This window comes from Cervus elaphus, chromosome 21, assembly GCF_910594005.1.
Source record: "Cervus elaphus chromosome 21, mCerEla1.1, whole genome shotgun sequence".
Lineage (NCBI taxonomy): Eukaryota > Metazoa > Chordata > Mammalia > Artiodactyla > Cervidae > Cervus > Cervus elaphus.
In genome coordinates this window covers 66,568,161-66,592,277 of record NC_057835.1, presented here as the reverse complement: position 1 = coordinate 66,592,277, position 24,117 = coordinate 66,568,161, and the positions used below count along the sequence as shown (strand labels likewise).

At 38.3% G+C, this 24,117-nt stretch overlaps 1 non-coding gene and 1 pseudogene across 1 annotated transcript; one reads left to right on the top strand and one right to left on the bottom strand.

Annotated features, from left to right (window-relative positions):
* Positions 1-8,693: 8,693 nt before the first annotated feature.
* On the bottom strand, positions 8,694-8,765 carry TRNAS-GGA. Its single transcript has one exon. It is a non-coding gene; the product is annotated as a tRNA-Ser (tRNA).
* A 14,313-nt stretch (positions 8,766-23,078) lies between these two features.
* Positions 23,079-23,663, top strand: LOC122679118 (annotated as a pseudogene).
* The last annotated feature ends 454 nt before the right edge of the window (positions 23,664-24,117 follow it).

Genomic DNA, 24,117 nt, shown 5'->3' with positions numbered 1-24,117 from the left:
TCTTTGTTAATTTGATTAATATGTGTCTTGGGGTGTTTCGCCTTGGGTTTATCCTGTTTGGGACTCTCTGGGCTTCTTGGATTTGGGTGGCTATTTCCTTCCCCATTTTAGGGAAGTTTTCAGCTATTATCTCCTCGAGTATTTTCTCATGGCCTTTCTTTTTGTCTTCTTCTTCTGGAATTCCTATGATTCGAATGTTGGGGCGTTTCACATTGTCCCAGAGGTCCCTGAGGTTGTCCTCATTTCTTTTGATCCTTTTTTCTTTTTTCCTCTCTGCTTCATTTATTTCCACCATTTTATCTTCTATCTCACTCATCCTATCTTCTGCTTCCGTTAGTCTACTCTTGGTTCCCTCCAAAGTGTTTTTGATCTCATTCATTGCATTATTAATTTTTAATTGACTCTTTTTTATTTCTTCTAGGTCTTTATTAAACATTTCTTGTATGTTTTCAATCTTTGTCTGCAGGCTATTTATCTGTAACTCCATTTTGTTTTCAAGATTTTGGATCATTTTTATTATCATTATTCTAAATTCTTTTTCAGGTAGATTCCCTATCTCCTCCTCTTTTGTTTGACTTGGTGGGCATTTTTCATGTTCCTTTACCTGTTGGGTATTTCTTTGCCTCTTCATCTTGTTTAGATTGCTGTGTCTGGAGTGGGCTTTCTGTATTCTGGAGGTCTGTGGTTCCTTTTTATTGTGGAGGATTTACCCCTTGGGTGGGGTTAGACGATTGGCTTGTCAAGGTTTCCTGGTTAGGGAAGCTTGCGTCAGTGTTCTGGTGCGTGGAACTTGATTTCTTCTCTTTGGAGAGCAATGGAGTGCCCAGTAATGAGTTTTGAGATGGGTCTATGTGTTAGGTGTGTCCTTGGGCAGCCTGTATGTTGACGTTCACGGCTATGTTCCTGCGTTGCTGGAGAATTTGAGTGGTATGTCTTGCTCTAAAACTTATTGGCTCTTGGGTGGTGGTTGGTTTCAGTGTAGGTATGGAGGCTTTTGGACGGTCACTTATTGCTTAAAGTTTCATGTAGTCAGGAGTTTTCTGGTGTTCTCAGGTTTTGGGCTTAAGTCTCCTGCCTCTGGATTTTAGTTTTATTCTTCCTGTAGTCTCAGGACTTCTCCAACTATACATCACTGATAGGAAAACTTCTAGGTTAATGGCGAAAAGATTCTCCCCCGTTAGGGACACCCAGAGAGGTTCACAGAGTTACATGAAGAAGAGGAGAGGGAGGAGGGAGGGAGAGATGAGCAGGAGGAGAAAAAGGGGGACTCAAGAGGAGAGAGACAGATCTAGGCAGCTGTCTGTTCCCAGAGTGTTCTCCGTAGCCCAGTCACCTACAAAGATTCACAGAATTGGATTGGGAAGAGAAGGGGAAAGGAGGAAATAGAGGTGTTCTGAGGTAGAAAACAGAGAGTCAAGATTGGGAGAGAATAATCTTCGGTTTAAAAATAGGGCTTCTCTTTTTTTTTTTGTAAGGTTATAGTGTATTGAAAATGAAAATTAAGGAGTAGTAGAGGAGTACTAGAGGACTTTAAAAGAAATAAGAGAAAAAGAAAAATAAAAAATAGAAGAGAAAAATGAAAGAAAAAAAAGAAGAGGGAAAAAAAAATTTTTTTTTTTCCCCTAATTAAAAAAATCATAAAAATCTATGGAAATGAAAGTTAAGGAGTAATGGGGGAGTAATAGGGGATTTTAAAGGAAAATAAAAGAGAAAAAATAAAAAAGAAAAAAGAAAAAAAGAAAAAATAAAAAAGAAAAAATAAAAAAAGAAAAAAAAAAAAGAGAAAAAAGTAAAATTATATCTAGGAGTTTCTCTGGAGCTGTTGCGGTCAGTGTGGGTTCGGCTCAGTTTCAGATAGCTCCTCGTTCCAGCTTATACTTCTCGATATCTACAGGCCTCTTCCGGTGTAGTCGGTGTTTTCTAGAGGGATTTTAATCTGTTGCACCAGTCCCTTCTGAGGCGGTTCCCTTTGTTTATTTGGCTTCTGTTTGCCGGTCTCTTCAGAGCCTCATTTCCGCCCTGACACAGGCGGGCGGAGGTGGACTCTTATTCAGGTAGCTAGTTCCGTCGCTCTGCGAGGCAGGGAGGGGCTGGCGCTGCAGGGAGGGGCTTGCGCCGCGGGGTGGGCTGGCGCTGCCGGGAGGGGCTGACGCTGCTTTCTCCGTCTGCGCTGCTCAGGCTCCCGGCTGTTCTATATGGAGCGCGGCCCGCGCTGCGGGAGGTTCCAGCCCTCGGGTGTTCCACAAAAGCGCGGAGCGAAAAGCTGCGCCTGCTCTCTGTGCCTTCCCCGTCAGAGCGGTCCAGGCAGCCAGGGGCTTGGTGGGCGCACTCTCCCCAGGTGTGGCGCGCCCACTCCCTTCCGTGGACCCAGTCTCAGTTTCCGCTGGCGCCAGTCGGGTGCGCGCGCCTTCCGCCGTCCGCGTCCCCAGCCCCAGTCCCCGCCCGCGCCGGTCGGGTGCCTGCGCCCTGTGTCTCGCCGCGACCTTCCCCTCCCCCCTGCCTCCTGCCTCCGGCGGGGCTGGGCCGGTCCGCCGCCTGCGAGCTCTTCTCTGGATTTTCTCGGTCTCTTTGTTCTGCGAACGGCTGGCAGTGTGTTCGGGCCGGTTAATTTACTCTCTCTCCTTTGGTCTCCCACAGTTCAAGTTGGCAACTCACAGAAGCTCCCTCCGATTGCCCTCAGGGCACTCAGGCCCGGACCCTACTCCAAGCAATGCCGCCTAAGATTCCCTTCCCGGGAGGGATCTCCGTCCTTAGCTCTTTTGTCTCACTTTTAATCTTTTATATTTTGTCCTACCTCCTTTTGAAGACAATGGGCTGCTTTTCTGGGCGCCTGATGACCTCAGCTAGCGATCAGAAGTTGTTTTGCGAAGTTTGCTCTGCGTTCAGTTATTCTTTTGATGAATTTGTAGGAGAGAAAGTGGTCTGCCCGTCCTACTCCTCCGCCATCTTGGCTCCTCCTCCTACACTTTGCATTTTAATATTTGGCTTAACAGAAGACAGCTGGATTCTCTCATCTGCTCTGTTGGTATCACATATCTTATGGCTTCTGGAAAACTCCACTGTATACTTGTGAGAGAATGAGGTGGAAAAGTAAATGGCATCTTAGTACTATGAACATAGTGTTGATATCATGGCTTCCCCTGAGAACCATTTTGAAAATTACTAATTAAGATAGACTGAGGGCAAAATAGAGGAATGGCATCATCTCAGAGGTAAGAAAGCATAAAGCATTATCAGAGAGAGTGGACACACCAATTTGGTTGTTCTGAAGGATTCATATCGGGGGACATGCAAGAGATACAGTTAGAAATGTAGTTGTGAATATTATGTCAGTTAAAAAATACCAGTTTCCTTATTTAATACTGTAATTGCTAGCCTCTACTTTTGGCTTCAGAAAGCTTCAGGAAAAGGGTGGTAGAAGAGAAAAGTATTAGGTATGTGGCTGGCAGTATTCCTGTTGACTTACTGATTGCTTTTTTAAATTTAATTTGTTTAGGGTCTGCTACATTTCAAGCATCAAGACAAGAACTAGTGCTACAAAGATGATAATGACATAGTCCCTACCCTTTTAACAGCTCTCAATCAAGAGGGAGAGTCAGGCTATTAAATGGTAAGTGATTGATCCTTTAAACTGACTGACTTGGAAGTGTGATGAACGTGTTGTGAGATGGAAAGGAAGTCTTAAAGATTGAAGCCCAAAATACCAACAGCTAGTCATATTGAACCTTGGTGAAAAATACTAGAAGTATGGGGTTGACAAATACAGAGCTAGAATTAATAGAGCACATCTGTGGGAGATGGTCAGATGGTGGTATAGGAGACTTTCCTGAATATATCTTTTCTTTTGGAAAGTATAAAATCTCTTGTACAAATGTACAAAACCCTTTCTCCTAAATCTATACAGAATATTTCCACTGCCAGGCCTGGGAGACACCGTCAGTTATCTCAAAACCCTGCTTCTCTTCATCTGCATCACCTTTTTCAGTCTTTTTGTTCTCCTCTGTGACCCAGTAATTAGAGTGAAGAGGAGGAAGAAATTAAGATAATTACAACAGCTTTAAACCGGCACTGAGAACACCTTTGCTTGCCCATACAATTATGATTAAATAAGTAAATAAGTAAACTGTCTCCCAGCACCACCTGCAGGGGATGAAGAAGGCTGCAGCAGGATTTAGTACTCTGCCAGAGTATCTTCAAGCCAACATTCCTTTATTGAGCATCTATTAAGAGCCTGATTCTAGTAGCTGAGGAGAACGCAAAAAGCTCAGTAAGAGATCGTCCACCCACATTCGAAGGAACTTTATTAGAACTTGCAGATTTTTGTGGTGATTATCTTGGAAAGAACTAACTAATTTTAAGAGAATCAGGTTTCTTTTGTGCAAATCCGGTAGTAAAGCAACTACTGCATTGCCTTTTTTACACTCTCCAGTGACGGAGAGCAAGAAAAAAAGGTGATTTCAAGTTTTAAGTAGTGAAGTAATAAAGTCTGTTTTTTGAGTCCTCGTTGAGCTTGTAAACATGATGAGAAAGGCCTGTGTTGCACACTGTTTTATGCAGGCCAGTTAAGGTTGTCCATTTCTTAATTTAAGGCTATCCCCAGGCAGCTGTCTTATGGGATGGTTCTCTGCTGGTCCTAAGAGGAATTGGATAGAAGTAGATACTTGGCTTAATAGAAATTCATAAGTACCCATCTGAAATAAACTCAGAGTGTATACCAGTAAGAGCCTTTTACTTTCCTTATCAAATCATGTCCTAGAAGCTAGAAAGAATGAGGTTTCCCAACGTCCCTAGCCTTTGAGAATCTTACAAACAAGTACAGAATGTTTTCCTGATTTCTGGCATTTAAAATAGAAGCAGAATACATCACATACACAAGAGGCAATATAGATGAAACGAGTGTTCATTACACGTTTAGAGGAAAGAAAGACTTCTGCTGGGGGAGTGATCAGTTCAGTCAGTCCAGTCGCTCATTTGTATCCGACTCTGCAACCCTATGTACTGCAGCACTCCAGGCTTCCCTATCCATAACCAGATCCCAGAGCCTATAAAGTCCATTGAGTCGGTGATGTCATTCAATCATCTCATCCTCTGTTGTCCCCTTCTCCTCCTGCCTTCAATTTTTCCCAGCATCAGGATCTTTTCTAATGTCAGCTCTTCACATCAGGTAGCCAAAATACTGGCGCTTCATCATCAGTCCTTCCAATGAATGTTCAGGATTGATTTCCTTTAGGATGGATTGATTTCCTTTAGGAAGGACTCCCAAAGAGAGCCTTCCTTTGTATACAGACAGGATTTTTAGGGAGAGAAGCTGCAGCCAATCAGCTGTCACCTCTATGACCCACCCCACAGCCCTAGGAAAATGCGTACAGGATTTTGGGTAGTCATATTCTGGTGTTTTCAGCCTTTTTTTCTGACTAGGCATTTGAATGAGTGCTGATTAAGTCCTGAATCAACTCTCCCAATTATGCCGCTTTCTAAAATCACACCACGGTTTATAAAAGCAATGACATGGGCTGGTAAGTGAAGTAACTGTCAGAGGTAAGGGGAATCTTGGTATCATGCAGTCCAGTATTTCTCAGAGTGTGGGTCCTTTATCTGCGGAAGAATTACTTGCTCACAATGCAGATTTGGCCTCCACATCAGACCTAATCAATTTCATTCCTTAAGGGTGACATCCAAAAATCTGCATTTTTAACAAGCATCTAAAATTAATATGTGCGTTAAGGTTTGGGAAGCACTCTTCTAGTCAAACTGCATCGTATGACAGATGAAGAAATAATATCAGAGAAGTGAAGTGACTTAATGAAAGTGACACAGCCCGTCAAAGGCAGAAACTGGATTCAAACTCAAATCTTTTGATTACCATGTTAGAAGTTTTTCAGCTATTGATACAAGCAGTTTGTATTTACTTGTAAATTCTCAATAGTCCTCAGTGAAAACAGAATTTATTTGAGTTCTTTGTTCCTTGACACCCCCGAGTTTAATACCAATAATTTACCATTAGTGAGTTCCCAGTACCTGCTAAGTAAGCTGTTGCCTTGAAATTTTCAGAACATCAATTATAGAAGCTTGTGAACAAAAGTATTTTGTTATTAATGTCTTGTTACCATTCCATTCCCCATCACTATAATCAAGCAAGATAATTTATCAGCAAGAACGTATACTCATTTTTCTGAAATCACTGGAGACAACAATAAAAAGTAAAGGGAAAAACCTGCTACTAGTGTTAAACAAGAATATCCCACCCTCCGTAACAACATACCATATGGTATTTCCCTACCTTGTTCAGTATTTAACCTAACAATTTATTGCTAGGCGTCTTGGCAGCAAGCTGTGCAAGTTGAAGTGGAATCTGATTGAGGTGAGTTAATTAATGTGGTGGCAGCTTGGAATGTTGTCCAGCTGCCAGTGAGAATTATGTTTGTTTGCCTTTGGCCCAAGTGTGAAATGGCTGGCTGTTGATTTCAGAAGTGTGAGTGTACATTTTTATATCTCACACGAATGAATACATTTTTTGTATCCTACACATTTGGGGAAATGCTGAAATTTATTGGGTAATGTTATTTACCACTTGTGTGGCAGAAAGAGAAAGGTGGGATTTTGCCCCAGAGGTTGACTTTGCATCTGTAAAAAAAGCAAAAGCAGGTGGCAAATAAATCTATAAGCAGGTAAATAAGCCATCTGAAATTAACTCATCTGGGCTAATGTTTTCAGAAATTACTTTAAAAAGGAGGTAAGCAAGATTTGAACCAGAAAAGAATAGCTCTTTAATGATGAAAGGATTTTGAAAGCAGAAAACACAATGTTAAACTTTCCTTGAAAGAAATGGTTTTTGGATTTACTATTGAGTTACATTTAGACCTTTAATTTTCTCTTCACTGAACACAACCTCTGTTGAAGACATCATCTCTCTGTGCAATCTTTCTTCCTGTCAATAACTGATGATAATGATTCCTGTGAAGTGTTTTTGATGTTAAAGGTACTGTGTAGTTTTGACTGGTTGTTACTGATATGGGCAGGGGTTCTCCAGCTCAAGCAGTCAATAACTGACACTAAACCAACACAGTTCAAGATGCATTTGAAGGGGTGTCAGATAGGATTGTTTCCCTACCACTTTTTTATGTAAAAATACCATTAAGATAAAAGGCCTTGACAAAAGTTTACTTTAGTGGATTAAAGTAATGAATACTTAAAAATGTAATGTATACACACATTTCTGTCTTCTATTCCACCATTTGAAGAAATTTAAAATACACTAAAACTAAAGGTGATGGCAGGCAGGAAATGTAAGAGCAAATAATATGAAGAAAAGTTTGCAAACCTAACAAAGCAAGTAATACCAGAACTCCTTGTGATGATTTCCTTAAATTTTGATGTTGCCACAAGAATATTAATAGAACTTAAAAGTGTTCACACTTTCGAAGATGCTAAATGAAATTAGTTTGCAGATAAAAATCTAGCAAAAACAGAATTTTAAAAATAGAAATAGAAAAAACTACAATGCAGTTCTTACCTCCTAAAAGCTTTAACAAACTATGATAGCTTTCAAAACTTTTATTCAGATAGTTGAAATGTATTGGAGGTTTGGACTTCATTTTATTGGAAGCTGAAGGAAGGTAATTTATCTATGCTAAATAATAGAATATAATAATGTTTCCTCTTTCCCCAAGGGTATTTGATGTCACATTATGATGATTTTTTTCTATGCTGAACATTTTTAGTAATAGAAGAAGTTATAATTATGTATAAGGCTATAGTTATCCCCTTGTTACTTAATTTTTTTCTTTATTGATATGGAAATTTCATATATGAGAAAGACATGCCTATCTTTCAAAAAGTCAAAAAGAAAAGCTGGTAAGTATTATACTCTTCAGATTAGAGGGTTATCATATCCTTGACCTTTCAGGCTAAAGTAAGCCTCAGAGTCTTGTTTTAGATTATATTACTGTCAGAGTGAATAAGAAATCAAACATTTTAATCTAATGTACACCCTCTGGGCATCTCATAAGGTCAGACTTATCTCAGATAACTAGCCTGAGAATGAAATTTTATAAATTATTTAGTTGTTATTGAAAATTAAAAAAAAAAGTTTAGTTTGGCATAGATAAAATGTTTTTCCCTTAAGATTTTGTGATGTTTGTGTTATATTTACAAGTATGTAATGACTGTGAAAGATGCCCTTACACAAAATTTGATTTTTTTTCTTACATAAACTTTACATTGACATAGTTAATGTGTTAAATACTTTTGGTGAAATGCTACATTTTTTGAATGTGGGTTTTTAAATATTTTAAAAATTTCATTTAGTTATTTTTGTTATTTTTTAACATTACATTTTTATTTATTTACTTTTTGGCCATGCCATGCAGCATGCAAGATCTTAGTTCCCCGATGAGCAGGGATTAAACCCATGCCCCCTTGCAGTGGAAGTGTAGAGTCTGAACCTCTATACTGCCAGAGAAGTCCATAAAATGTGGGGTTTTTTTTAATCAGAATCATTTAATATTAATGAAATTTCCTCTAATAATTCTAACATCAGGAGATTAAAATAATACTACATTAAGTAAGTAAAGTTTTCAGTTGTGTCCGACTCTTTGTGACCACATGGACTGTAGCCTACCAGCCTCCTCAGTCCATGGAATTTTCCAGGCAAGAGTACTGGAGTGGGTTGCCATTTCCTTCTCCAGGGGATCTTCCCAACCCAGGGGTTGAACCTGGGTCTCCCGCATTCCAGGCAGACGCTTTACCATCTGAGCCACCAGGGAAGCCATTATGTGTTCTCAAAATACTACAGAAAAAAACATGCACCTTCTTTGTACAAAGTGATACATCAATGGGGGATGATATAAATTTAAACAAAATCTATTCTGTGGCATAGTGAGGTAATTTATAAGAAGCTTTCACTGTCTCTAGGTAATGAGTCCTACCTTTACTTCACACCACCTCATAAGTTCTATGTGTTAACATTTGAGTTATTATAATGAAATAGATTTTGGAAATTATTTTAGTGAACTTGTTTTCTTAAGCATTACAAAATCATTTGAATGCTTCTTCATTTTTCCAGGTGCTCTTTTCAGATATAACTGAATTAGTGCAGTAATAGAATCAGGGTTCTTAGAACGTTAGACTTTAAAGAGACTTCAAGTCCCTCAGTCTGTAAAATATAAGGTGAGCAAACTAACATCTAGAGATTTTAAGTGACTTAGCTGAAATCATGAAGCAAATCATGGGTAGAGGCTTGAGACTCAGACCTGTAAGTTCGATATGCTTCCATCTGCATTAATTATTGTCCTAAACAGGACAATAATAGGACAATAAGACTATAACTATATATCTATATATTTAAACATTTTTTATTGGAGTGTAATTGCTTTACAATATTGTGTTATTTTCTGCTGTACAACAATGTGAATCGCCTATACACATAAACTGTAGCCCTCCAGGCTCCTCTGTCTATAGAATTCTTCAGGCAAGAATACTGTAGTGGGTTGCCATTTCCGTCTCCAGGGGATCTTCCTGACCCAGGTATCGAATCCAGATCTCCCTCACTGGGGGCAGATTCTTTACCGTCTGATCCACATGGGAATATCCCCTCCCTTTGAACCTCAGTCCCACTGCCCACCCCCCACCAAACACCTCTAGGTTCCCACAGAGCACTAAGCTGAGCTCCCTGTGGTATACAGCTGCTTCCTGCTTTTTAAGAACAATTTTAAATTTATAAGAAAATTCTGAATATAGTTAAGAGAGTTCTCATACCCCATACCCAGGGTCTCCCTGTTATTAATATCATACATTAGTATGGTTATGTTTGTTACAATTAATGAACCCTTATCAGTCAATTATCATTAATTAAAGTCCATACATTTTCAGATTGCCTTACTTTTTACCTGATGTCCTGTTTCTGTTTCAGGATCCCATGCAGGATTCCACATTATGTTTGTTTGTCATGTCTCCTAATGCTTTTCTTGGCTGTGAGTTTCTGAGACGTTCCCTGTTTCAATGACCTTGACAGTTTTGAGGAGTATTGTCAGATATTGAGTAGCATGCTCCTCAATTGCAGAGTCTTTACCAGCTAAGCTACCAGGGAAGCCCTCCTCAATTGAGATTTGTCTGATATTTTCTCATGATTAGATTGGTTATGGAGTTTTGGAAGAAAGACCACAGAGATAAAGTGCCATTTTCATCGATCTTATCAAGGGTACTACTATCAACATAACCTATCACTATTGATATTGACCTTAACCAGAGCTAGTAGTCTTGTCAGATTTTTCCATCAGAGTTACTCTGCCCCACCCCTTTTCACCTTTTCATACTGTATTCTTTGAAAGTATACACTATGTTCAGTCCCTACTTAAAGAGTGAGAAGTTATACTCCATCTTCTTGGGTATATGCATAAATTGTTTGAAATTCTTCTGCAAATGAGATTTGTCTCCCTCATTAATTTATAAATTCATTCAGTTATTTCTTAAAATACCCTATGTTGAATGGGGTATTTATTTTATGCTTGAGATTACAATTCTACTATTGTATTTAGATTTTTGCTCAAATTGTTCCAGATTTGGCCATTAGGAGCCCTGTGTTCTTTTGACATACCCCAACACTCTGTATGGGCTTCCCAGGTGACTCTAGTGGTAAAGAATCTGCCTGTCAATGCAGGAGTTGCCAGAGATGCAGGTTCAATCCCTGGGTCAGGAAGATACCCTGGAGAAGGAAAAGACAACCCACTCCAGTATTTGTGCCTGGAAAATTCCACGGACGCGCCTGGCGGGCTACAGCCCGTGGGGTCTCGAAGAGTCGGGCACAACGGAGCGACTCAGCACACTTCACTCTGTGTGTCTGTGTTCTGTGTGTACCACTTCCTTACTCTCTGGCACCACAGGATGCTCCACACTCATCTTAAATATTTCCTGCCAGAGTCCTAAAATTAGCACATCTCCAAGGAGCTCTGGGTCCTTTTATTGGAGAATAGTTTTAGAGAACAGGAGGTAGGCACTGGGTATGAATGTTGCTACTCGTGTGTGCAGCTATACCCTCTCAACTGACAAGGCATGGAAATAACTGTGCATGTACATACACATATCTATAAATATTTACATAACCAACTGCATCTATGTTAGGCCAAACATGGGTTCATACCATATATTTTTAAAAGTTCTTTTTTTTTTGGTTTTTTAAAATTAATTTTTTTTAATTGAAGGATAATTGCTTTACAGAATTTTGCTGTTTTCTGTCAAACCTCAACATGAATTTTGTATTGTCAGTTCAGTTCAGTCACTCAGTTGTGTCCCACACTTTGCGACCCTATGGACTGCAGAACGCCAGACCTCTCTGTCCATCACCAACTCCTGGAGCTTGCTCAAACTCATATCCATTGAGTCGGTGATGCCATCCAACGATCACATCCTCTGTCATCCCCTTCTTCTCCTGTCTTCAATCTTTCCCAGCATCAGGGTCTTTTCCAATGAATCAGTTCTTCACATCAAGTGGTCAAAGTATTGGAGCTTCAACTTCAGCATCAGTCCTTCCAGTGAATATTCAGGACTGATTTCCTTTAGGATTAACTGGTTTGATCTCCTTGCAGTCCAAGGGACTCTCAAGAGTCTTCAACACACAGTTCAAAAGCATCAATTCTTTGGTGTTCAGCCTTCTTTATGGTCCAACTCTTACATCCATACATGACTACTGGAAAAACCATAGCTTAGATTAGACACACCTTTGTTGGCAAAGTAATGTCTTTGCTTTTTAATATGCTAGGTTGGTCATAGCTTTTCTTCCAAGGAGCAAGCATCTTTTAATTTCATGGCTGCAGTCACCATCTGCAGTGATTTGGAGCCCAGGAAAAAAAAGTCTGTCACTGTTTCCATTTATCTTGTAAATATACAGTATATTCTTTTTTGAGGTGAAAGTTATTAATACCTAGCATAAAATTAATAATTTTAAAGTGTACAATTTAGTGACAGTACGTTAATAGTCATGCAACCACCAACTCTATTCAGCAAGTTTTTCATTATCCTGAAAGAAAACCTCATACTCATTTAAGCAGTCACTTCTCATTCTTCTCGGTCTTAGCTCCTGGCAAGCTGTCTCTCTGGTACCCATCCTTAATATTTATTATAAACCAGACCATATAACATGTTATCTTTTGTGTTCTTTCACTTAGCATGTTTCTGAGGTCCATTCATGTTGTAGCTTGTATCAGAACATCGTTCTTTTTAATGACTGAATAATATTTCACTGTTTGTATATACCACATCTTATTTGTTCATATGTTGATGGGCATTTGGGTTGCTTCCATCTTTTAGCTATTGTGAGTAATACTCCTGTCAATGAGTGAGTGCTAAGTTGCTTCAGTCATATCCGACTCTTTGCAGCCCTGTGAACTGTAGCCTGCCGGTCTCCTTGAATGTATGTAGGTTACTAAAATGTGATGATAGACTTTTAGTTTTAATTTTTTAGCTCTAAAAATCTATGTAACCATTTTTTTTGGTAATTTGTACTATTAAACAGCATTTTTAAAACAGTAGTTTAAAATCAGAAACTGTTTCTTTAGTTGATATCAAAAGAAACCACTTGATCATGTAAAAAAAATTCTTAAATACTGCTTTAGCAAAAGAAGACAATTCAGTTGAAGCTTTTAAACATTTTCCATTTGAAAATCTGAAATAAATGGAAAGGGTCTTGGTCTTCCCATATTTGTTTATATGTTAAGACCCTCACTATTTTGTGAGTTAAGAATCTAGGCTGTCTTCTTAATCACATTTTTTAAAAATTAGTAATTTTGTTTTAGTCTCTAAGCATATCCAACTCTTATGATCCCATGGACTGTAGCCTGCCAGTCTCCGCTGTCCATAGGATTCTCCAGGCAAGAATAGTGGAGTGGGTTGCGGTGCCCTCCTCCAGGGGATCTTCCCGACCCAGGGAGCGGTTCTTTACCACTTGCGCCACCTGAGAATAAACGTATATGTTTCTGTTTGAATCTCTGTTTTAAATACTTTGGAAGTATCTACCCAGGGGTGAAATTGATGAGTCTTATGGTAATTCCATGTTCAATTTTCTGAAAAATTTACCATGTTGTTTCCCGCAGCAGCTGTACCAGTTTACGGTTCCAGTAGCAATGTACAAAGGTTTCTATTTTTCCATATCCTCATCAATACTTGTTATTTTTTCTTTTTAAAATTATAGAAAAAAATTAAAAAAATAAAATAAAATTATAGGTAAACTAGTTGATGTGAAGTTGTATCTTGTTATGTTTTTGATTTACATTTCCCTAATGACTAATGATGCTGAGTATCTTTTCATGTGCTTATTGGCCTTTCGTATATTTTCTTTGGAGAAATGTCTTTTCAAGTGCTTTGTGCATTTAAAAATTGGGCTGTTGGTCTTTCTGTTGGGTTCTAAGAGTTCTTTATATATTCTGGATTTTAAATCCTATCAGATATATTATTATTATTCTGTAGGTTTTCTTTTGACTCTCTTAATAGTGTTCTTTTACACACAAATGTTTGAAATTTTAATGGAGTTCCATTTATGTATTTTTTTCTCTTTTTTTACCTGTGCTTGCCAAAAGTGTCATTTAAGAAGCCAGTCAAATCCAAGGCTGTGTAGATTTGCCTCTGTACTTTCTTCTATGAGTTTTATAGTTTAGCTCTTAACTTTAAATCATTGATCCGTTTTGAGCTATGTTTGTATGTGGTGTGAGATAAGGGTCTAAGTCAAATTTGCACATGGGATATTCAGTTTTCTCAGCATCATTTGTTCAAGGGATTATTCTTTCCTCACTGAGTGGTCTTGGCATGCTTGTCAAAAATCAGTTAGCCATAGAGTTTATTTCTGTGCTCTCTGGTCTATATGTATGTCTTAATGCCAGTACCACGTTGTTTTGATTACTTGTAGCTTTGTAATATATTTTGAAATCAGGAAGTGAGAGACCTACAACTTTATTTTTAAAGATTATTTTGGCCATTTGGGGTACCTTGCAGTTTCTTACTACTTTTAGAATGGGCTTTTCATTTCTGCAAAAATGCCATTGTAATTTTGATAGTTATTACACTGAATCTGTTTATTGTTTTGGCTGGTATTGTTTTCCTAACAGTATTAATAATATTAGGTCTTCCCATTTGTGAACACCTGCTTTTGCTTTTTTACAGGATGAAATTATTCTGTCTTCTTAATCAGTTGACCCTTGTAGCAATATATAATGTTCATCTTTGTCTTTTATCACAATCTTTGACTTAAAGTCTATTGTGTCTAATGTTACTATAGACATCTGAGATCTCTTTTAGTTACCATTTGCATATAATATATTTTTCCAGTTTTTCATTTTCAGTCTATTTGTGTCTGTGGATCTAAACTGAGTTTCTTGTAGACAGCATATAGTTGGATCATGCTTTTCTTTTTAAAACTCAATCAGCCTATCTCTGTCTTTTAATTTGTGAATTTAATCTGTTTACATTTCAGGTAATAATGATAAGGATGGATTTATTTCTGTCATTTTGCTGTTCATTTCCTTTATGTTTTTTTTTCATTTCCTTTATGTTTTATATATATATATTTGTTCCTCAAAACACAAATACTGCCTTAATTTATGCTTAATTGATATTGAATTTTGCTGTCATATCTTTTAATTCCCTTTTTCCATATATTTCTTGGTTATTTTCATGCTAGTTATGTTGGAGCTTCCAGATAACACCTAAAGTTTATAACATATCTAGTTTCAGTTTATATCAACTTAGTTCATTAGGATAAAAAACTCTGCTACCATATAGCTTTGTCTCCCCATTTTATTTTGCTGTTGTCACAAATTGTATCATTGTACATTATTGCCTATTAACATATACTTAGAAGTAGTGTATAAACAAATGATTTTATGCATTTGTCTTTTAAATCACAAGAAACAAAAGAAGATTTACAAACCAAAAATATTATAATTCTGGCTTTTCCATTTACTTGTGTAGTTATCTCTGCTGGCATCCTTGCTTTGTTCATATGCCTTTCTGTGTTATTGTCTAATGACGTTTCATTTCTCTGACGTTAGACAATAACACAAAAAGTCATATGAAAAAAGCATATGAATAAGCATGCTTTATTTATTAATAGCATATGAATAAATAAACACAATAATACAAGTAGCATTTCTTTTTTTTTCCCAATTATTTTTATTAGTTGGAGGCTAATTACTTTACAATATTGTAGTGGTTTTTGCCATACATTGACATGAATCAGCCATGGATTTACATGTGTTCCCCATCCTGAACCCCCCCCTCCCACCTCCCTCCCCATCCCATACCTCTGGGTCATCCCAGTGCACCAGCCCCGAGCACTTGTCTCAGGAATCCAACCTGGACTGGCGATCTGTTTCACACTTGATAATATACATGTTTCGATGCTGTTCTCTCAGATCCTCCCACCCTCGCCTTCTCCCATAGAGTCCAAAACTCTGTTCTATACATCTGTGTCTCTTTTTCTGTCTTACATATAGGGTTATCGTTACCATCTTTCTAAATTCCATATATATGGGTTAGTATACTGTATTGGTGTTTTTCTTTCTGGCTTACTTCCCTCTGTATAATGGGCTCCAGTTTCATCCATCTCATTAGAACTGATTCAAATGAATTCTTTTTAATGGCTGAGTAATATTCCATGGTGTATATGTACCACAGCTTCCTTATCCATTCGTCTGTTGATGGGCATCTAGGTTGCTTCCATGTCCTGGCTATTATAAACAGTGCTGCGATGAACATTAGGGTGCACGTGTCTCTTTCAGATCTGGTTTCCTTGGTGTGTATGCCCAGGAGTGGTATTGCTGGGTCATATGGCAGTTCTATTTCCAGTTTTTTAAGGAATCTCCACACTGTTTTCCATAGCGGCTGTACTAGTTTGCATTCCCACCAACAGTGTAAGAGGGTTCCCTTTTCTCCACACCCTCTCCAGCGTTTATTGCTTGTAGACTTTTGGATAGCAGCCATCCTGACTGGTGTGTAATGGTACCTCATTGTGGTTTTGATTTGCATTTCTCTGATAATGAGTGATGTTGAGCATCTTTTCATGTGTTTGTTAGCCATCTGTATGTCTTCTTTGGAGAAATGTCTGTTTAGATCTTTGGCCCATTTTTTGATTGGGTCATTTATTTTTCTGGAATTGAGCTGCAGGAGTTGCTTGTATATTTTTGAAATTAATCCTTTGTTTCTTCATTTCAAGTAGCATTTCTTAAAGTGCTTGTTTATTGGCCATGAATTCCCTCATCTTTTGTTTGTCTAGAATGTCTTAATTCTCCCTTATTTTTTGAAGAATAGATTTGCCAGATATAAAATTTTAAGAATCACGGTTTTTTTTTTTCCTTTGAACATTTAAAATATGTTATCCCACTGCCTTCTGGCTGCCATGGTTTCTGATGAGAATAGGTTGTTAATCTTTTTAAGGAGGCTTTGTACATGTCACTTCTGCTGCTTGCTGGGTCTTTCAGCAATTTTTTGACAGTTTTATTATAATATGTCCTGGTGTGAATCTCTTTGACTTTGTCCTTTATCCTTTGTAGCTTGTAGAGCTTCTGCAATGTATAGATTCATGTTTTTCATTAAATTTGGGCAGTCCTTGGCCATTATTTCTTCAAATACTCTTTTCTATCCCTTTCTTTCCTGGGACTCCCACATAATGAAATAGTTAATGATGTCCCACAAGTTCCTTTGGTTCTTTTAATTTTTTTTTCATTCTGCTCCATAGATGGGATAATTTCAGTTGTCTTATCTTCAAGTTTGCTAATCTTTATTCTGCCTATTCAAGTCTGCTCTTAACCTTACCTCTAGTGAATTTCATTTTAGCTACTATACTTCTTAGCTCCAGAATTTCTATTTGGTTTCTTTTTATAATTTTTGACTCTCATTGATATTCTGTATTCATATATTGTTCTCTTGCTCTTGTTTAGTCCTTTGCCCACCGTTTCTTTTAACTTTTGAGTATATTTAAGATAGCTGACTTTAAGTTTCTGCCTTGTATGCCTAGGCTTCTTCCGTGAGTGTTTCTGTTAATTTCTTTCCAATGAATGGGCCATACTTTACTGTTCTGTATACCTTGTGTGTTTTTTTTTTTTTTTTTTGTCAAAAACTGAACATTTTGATATCGTAACTCTGGAAAACAAATTTACCCTCTTCCCCAGAGTTCACTCTTGCGGCTTGTTGAGGCTACAATCATCCACTAGTCTAGTGACTTTCCCATACTCTTTTTGGAAAGATTGTATTTCTTATTTGTATGTGGTTACTGAGTCTCTATTGCATTATCTTAGTGGTCAGTCAGTGACCTGAAAGAGATTTCCCTAAGTAGCTGGAGCCAAAAAGGGAAAAACACACACACACACACACACACACACACTCTCCTTATTTTTATAGACTAACTCTGAGCAGATTGACTGTAAGCAATCCCTCAATGCTTACACAGTTCACCTAATTCTGCCTTAGAGTTTTACTTTCTGCTTGTGTAGACCCCAAAAATCAGCCAGAGGTGCAAGCTTAGGGCTCACTCAGGTCTTTTCTGAGCAAGCATTGAGCTCTAGGCATGCATGGTGTTTATATTAGTACTTCTTTTATTACCTAGTAGTATAACTTTTATTGCAAAATAATACTCTGCTATATGGATATATCTTATTTTATTTATTTATCCACTGATTGATAGACATCTGGATTGTTTCCACCATTCACGTGTTATGAATAATGCTGCTATGACGTGGACTTCTTCTAGGCTAGCTAGGTATGTCTAACTTATTTATATTTAAAAAACAGACTTGTTAGATATCATTGATGTACAATACACTGCATATATTTAAAATTTATAATATGAATTCTAAAATAGGTATAAATCTATAAATTCATCACCGTAATTAAGAAAATAAACATTTTTATTTCACGTGCCCTTCTGTTGTTCTATGAAACTCCACAACCCTGTCTGTCTGCACCGACTGATCTAATTTCTGTCACTAAGCATTAGTTTACATTTTCTAGAATTTTATATTAGTGGAATAATCCAGCGTTGCACTTTTTGTCTGGGTTATTTCACTCAGCATAATTACTTCGATTTTTTTCCATGTTGTTGCATGTATTAATAGTTACTTAATGTAGTGTTGAGTAGTATTCCATAGTATGTCTGTATCACAATTTGCTTATCCATTACAATTGCAAATAATCATACAAACGATCTGAGATATTTCAGATGATTCTGTTTAAGCACTTTTGTACAAATCTTTTTGTAGACTAATTCTGTTATTTCTCTTTGGTAACTACTTAGAAGTAGAATGGCTGGGTTGTATCACTGTTGTTCAGTTGCTCAGTCATGTCCGACTCTTTGCATCCCCATGGACTGCAGCATGCTGGGCTTCCCTGTCCTTCATCATCGCCCAGAGTTTGCTGAAACTCACGTCCATTGAGTCGGTGATGCCATCCAACCATCTCATCCTCTGTTGTCCCCTTCTCCTCCTGCCTTCAGTCTTTCCCAGCACCAGGGTCTTTTCCAGTGAGTCAGTTCTTTGCATCAGGTGGCCAAAGCATTGGAGCTTCAGTATCAGTCCTTCCAATGAATATTCAGGTTGATTTCCTTTAGGATTAACTGATTTGATCTCCTTGCTTTCCAAGGGACTCTCAAGAGTCTTCTCCAACACCACAGTTCAAAAGCATAAATTCTTTGGTGCTCAGCTTTCTTTATAGTTCAACTCTCAAATCTGTACATGACTACTGGAAAAACCACAGCTTTGACTAGACGGACCTTTATCAGCAAAGTAACGTCTCTGCTTTTTAATACACTGTCTAGATTTGTCATAGCTTTTCTTCCAAGGAGCAAGTGTCTTTTAATTTCATGGCTGCAGTCACCATCTGCAATGATTTTGGAGCCCAAGAAAATAAAGTCTGTCTCTGTTTCCATTGTTTCCCCATCTGTTTGCTATGAAGTGATGGGACCAGATGCCATGAACTTAGTCTTTTGGATGTTGAGTTTTAAGTCTGCTTTTTCACTCTCCTCTTTCACCTTTATCAAGAGGCTGTTTAGTTCCTCTTCACTTTCTGCCATAAGGGTGATATCATCTGCATATCTGAGGCTATTGATATTTCTCCTGGCAGTCTTGAATCCAGCTTGTGTTTCATCCAACCTGGTATTTCGCATGATGTACTCTGCATGTAAGTTAAATAAGTAGGGTGACAATATACAGCCTTGACTTATTTGGAAGGTGTGTCAATGTTTTAATTGCCTGTTGTTGTGTAAGAAATTGCCCCCAAATCTAGCAGATTAAAATAATAAACATTTATTATCTCACTATTTCTGCTATGGTTTAGGAATTTGGGAGAGCCTAGCGTGGTCCTTCTTACTCAAGATCTCTCATGAAGTTGCAGTTAAGATGTCAGCAAGGGCTGTGATCTGAAGGCTGACTGTTGATGGAAAACCCGAGTTTCGCCCTTGCATTTGGCAGAAGGCCTCAGTTTCTCACCATGTGAATGTTTCCCTAGTGAAACCTGAGCATTCTCATGTCTTGGTAGCTGGCTTCTCCCAGAGCAAATAATGCAAAGAACAAGGAAGAAGTCACAATGCCTTTTTTGTTCTGACTTCAGAAATCACATATGTCCCTTCTGCCTACTCAAATGACTTAAAAGTGAGTCACTAAATACAACCCATACTCGAAGGGGAATTAGACTCCACCTTTAGAAGGGGGTACTATTAAAGAATTTGTGGACATTTTTAAAAACCAGTGCAACCAACAAGGAAGTTAGTACATAAAAAGATTTTAAGGATCTTTGATTTTGTTGATTTAGGAAAGAAAAGTGTTAAGCCCATAATCAGGTTTCTGGATATAGCTTTCCTTTAAAATCACCACACCATATATATTTCCCCTCAAGTTTGCTTCCTAACATATTGGAAGGAATGTTTCAATTATTTAATTATAAAATCCTGACATCATGGAGAGATACCCAGTCTTTCTCTGTGAAAGAGTCCCCATTGCCTTTCTGTCTTAAGTCTTTTGGCCTTTCAAGGTAAGAATTTTAACTTATGTTCTGCTGGCTCAGGGTTAATCTTCCTGTTCTATGAAGACTGCCTCCCCTGTCATCCTGACCTAGGGTATTAGTTTCCTGTGGTTGCTTTAACAAATTATTCAAACTGAGTGGTGTAAAACAACACAGTTTATTCTCTTGTAGTTCCAGAGGCACAAGTTAGATATCAAGGTGCCAGCAAGGTTGCAGTCTCTCTGGAGGCTGTAGGGGAAGAATCTGTTTCTACTTCTTTCATCTCTGGTGGTTCTTGGCATTCTTGACTCAGAGTTGTGTCACCCAGACTCTATAATCACATTGTCTTCTCCTTTTCTGTCTGTGTTATCTTCCTTTATCTCACTCTTATAAGGACACTTGTCACTGGATTTAAAACCCACCATAAAATCTGGGAGAAAGCTCTTCTACTCCAAATTCTTAATCACGTATTTTGCTATATAAGGTAATATTCAATTTTTTATACCGTACTATTAATATCAAGGTAATATTCACAGGTTCTGAGAATTAGGATGTGGTCATATCTTTTGTGGGGCCACCATGCAGCTCACTATCCCTATTATCACTATTAATTAGCCTGGCAAAATAGGATGTCCTTAAGATAGCCCCTAATATATGACTAAAACTTTTATTTCTTTAAAATTTAAATGATTAAGATAATCAATGTCTGAAGATATATAATTTCTTAGAGTAAGCTTTATGATTTTTGAAGATATGATACAAAGTTGAGAAATATTGGTCTGACTGATTAATATTTTATTATAAAATATTTTGTGCATATATAAAAATACAAGTGTTGTACTCAATATGCAAGCAAATTTGGAAAACTCAGCAATGGCCACAGGGCTGGAAAAGGTCAGTATTCACTTCCTTCTCAAAGAAGGGTAATTCCAAAGTATGTTCAAACTACCATACCACTGAACTCATTTCATATGCTAGCAAGGTAATGCTTGAAATCCTTCAAGCTAGTCTTCAACAGTATGTGAACTGAGAACTTCAATATGTAAAAGCTAGGTTTAGAAAAGATGGAAAAACCAGAGATCAAATGGCCAACATCCACTGGATCATAGGAAAAGCAAGAGAATTCCAGGAAAACATCTATTTCTGCTTCACGGACTACACTGAAACCTTTGACTGTGTGGATCACAACAAACTGGAAAATTCTTAAAGAGATGGGAATATCAGACCACCTCACTTACCTTCTGAGAAACCTTTATGCAGGTCAAGAAGCAACAGTTAAAACTGGACATGGAACAATGGACTGGTTCAAAATAGGGAAAGGAGTGTGTCAAGGTTGTATATTGTTATCCTGCCTATTTAACTTATATACAGAGTACACCTTGTGAAATCAAGATTGCTGGGAGAAATAACAACCTCAGATATGCAGATGACACCACCCTAATGGCAGAAAGGGAAGAGAAGCTAAAGAGCCTCTTGATGGAGGTGAAAGAGGAGATTGAAAAAGCTGGCTTAAAACTCAACATTTAAAAATCTAAGATCATGATATTAATCAGGCCCCATCACTTCATGGCAATTAGATGCAGAAAAATGGAAACAGTGGCAGATTTTACTTTCTTGGGCTCCAAAATCACTGCGGATGGTGACTGCAGCCACAAAACCGCCTGCTCCTTGGAAAAAAAGCTAGGACACACCTAGACAACGTACTAAAAAGCAGAGACATCACTTTGCTGACAAAGGTCCATATTGTCAAAGCTATGGTTTTTTCCAGTGGTCATGTACAGATGTAAGAGTTGGACCATAAAGAAGGCTGAGCATCAAAGAATGGATACTTTCGAACTGTGGTGTTGGAGAAGACTCTTGAGAGTCTCTTGAACTGCAAGGAGATCAAACCAGTCAATGCTAAAGGAAATCAACCCTGAATATTCATTGGAAGGACTGTGCTAAAACTGAAGCTCCAGTACTGTGGTCTCCTGATGTGACAAGCTGACTCATTGAAAAAGACCCTGATGCTGATTGAAGGCAGGAGAAGGGGGTGACAGAGGAAGAGATGGTTGGATGGCATCGCTGACTCAATGGACATGAGTTTAAGCAAACTCAGGGAGATAAATAGTGAAGGACAGGGAAGCCTATCATGCTGTAGTCCAGGGGGTTGCAAAGAGTTGGACACAACTTAGCAACTGAACAACAATAAGAAAAATACAAGAACGCCTATGTACTTACATCCTAACTCTCAAATATTAAATTTTGCATTATTAAAGAGAATTACCATGCATGAGACAAGTGCTCAGGGCTGGTGCACTGGGAAGACCCAGAGGGATCGGATGGGGATGGAGGCGGGAGGGGGGATCGGGATGGGGAACACATGTAAATCCATGGCTGATTCATGTCAGTGTATGGCAAAAACCACTACAATATTGTAAAGTAATCAGCCTCCAACTAATAAAAATAAATGAAAAAAAAAAAAAAGAATTATCAGTACAGTTGAAATACTTTGTATTCTCTTCCTCTGCTTTATTCTACCATCTCTTCTTCTTCAGAGATAATTACTATCCTTAATTTGGTGTTTCTCTGTGTCATGAAAATATTTAATACTATTTATAAATATTGGTGAATTGGGTTGGTGAAAAGATTCATTCAGTTTTTTTCATAAGATGGCTCTAGTAGTGCTTAGTTGTCTTTAACTTCATTCAAAACAATTTTGTTAGATTGTATTGTGAACAGCTATCATATCAGCATGTGTTTAAAAAAATCTTATCAAAATTGGTGAATTTTTGTGTAGCCATTTTAATGATGATGGAGTAAAATAAGAAACATTTTAGGGACTTTATGCTTTATTATTTCAAACAAATAATGCAACAGAAGCACACTAAAAAAGATTTGTGCAGTGTATAGAGAAGGTGCTATGATTGACTGAATATTTCAAAAGGCGTTTGTGGGCAGTGCAGTCAGTGGTCCCTCGGCTCTCTCTGGCTTCAACAGCGCTTGGACAGAATAGACCCAGGGACACCCCTTGTTCCAGCCTCTGACCACCTTCCAACCTTTTCTCTGGCTGCAATCTTTGGAATCAGCCACTCAGCTGTCTGCAAACATCAGGACCAGAAACACCATTTTTTGAGCTTAACTCCTTATTACTGATCAACCATGAACTCCAAGATTCATCAGAATTACTTCACTGAGGTGGAGGCAGCCATCAACTGCCTGGTCAAAATGCATCTGCGGGCCTGCTATACATACTTGTCTCTGGGCTTGTATTTCAACCAGGACAATGTGGCTCTGGAGGGCGTGGGCCACTTTTTCCATGAATTGGCCAAGGAGACGCAGAGGGCGCAGAGTGTTTCTTGAAAATGCAAAACCAGCACGATGGCCATGCCCTCTTCCTAGATGTGCAGAAGCATCTCAAGAAGAGTGGGGTAAAAGCCAGGACTCTACTGAAGCTGCCCTTCTCAAGAAGAACGTTAACCAGGCCCTTTTGGAACTGCATGGCTAGGATCTGCCCAAGCAGACCCCCACATCTGTGAATTTTTGGAGAGCTACTTCCTAAATGAGGACGTGAAATTCATCAAGAAGATGGGTGACCAGCTGACCAACCTCTGCAGTCTGGCTGGTTCCCAGGCTGGGTTGGACAATATCTCTTTGAAAGGCTCACCCTCAAGTATGACTCGGAACCTCTGGAGCCCAGTGACCTTTGAGGAGACCCCCTAATGTTAGGGCTTCTGCCTGAAGTCTGTCTTTGCTGACACTAGGCAGCTTTTTAACACTCTGGAGCCCTCTTCCAAGCCTTGGACCAAATGGAAACAATAAAGCTTTTAGCAGCAAAAAAAAAAAAAAAAAAGAAAAGTTTGTGAAGTTTTGTGCTGGAAATATCTAGCTGGAGGATGCTCCACAGTCAGGTAGACCATGTAGAATGGTTGAAATTGATAGCGATTGAGTCCAGACATTAATTGTGAACAATCAGTGTTACACCACACAGAGACATACTCAAATATTCAGATCAAGTGCACCAGCCTGGTTATGTTCATCACTTTGATTTTTGGGTTCCACATAAGTTAAATGAAAAGAACCTTCTTGATTATATTTCTGCATGTAGTTCTGTACTTAAGTGTAACAAAAATGTTCCATTTTTAAAACAAATTGTGACGGGTG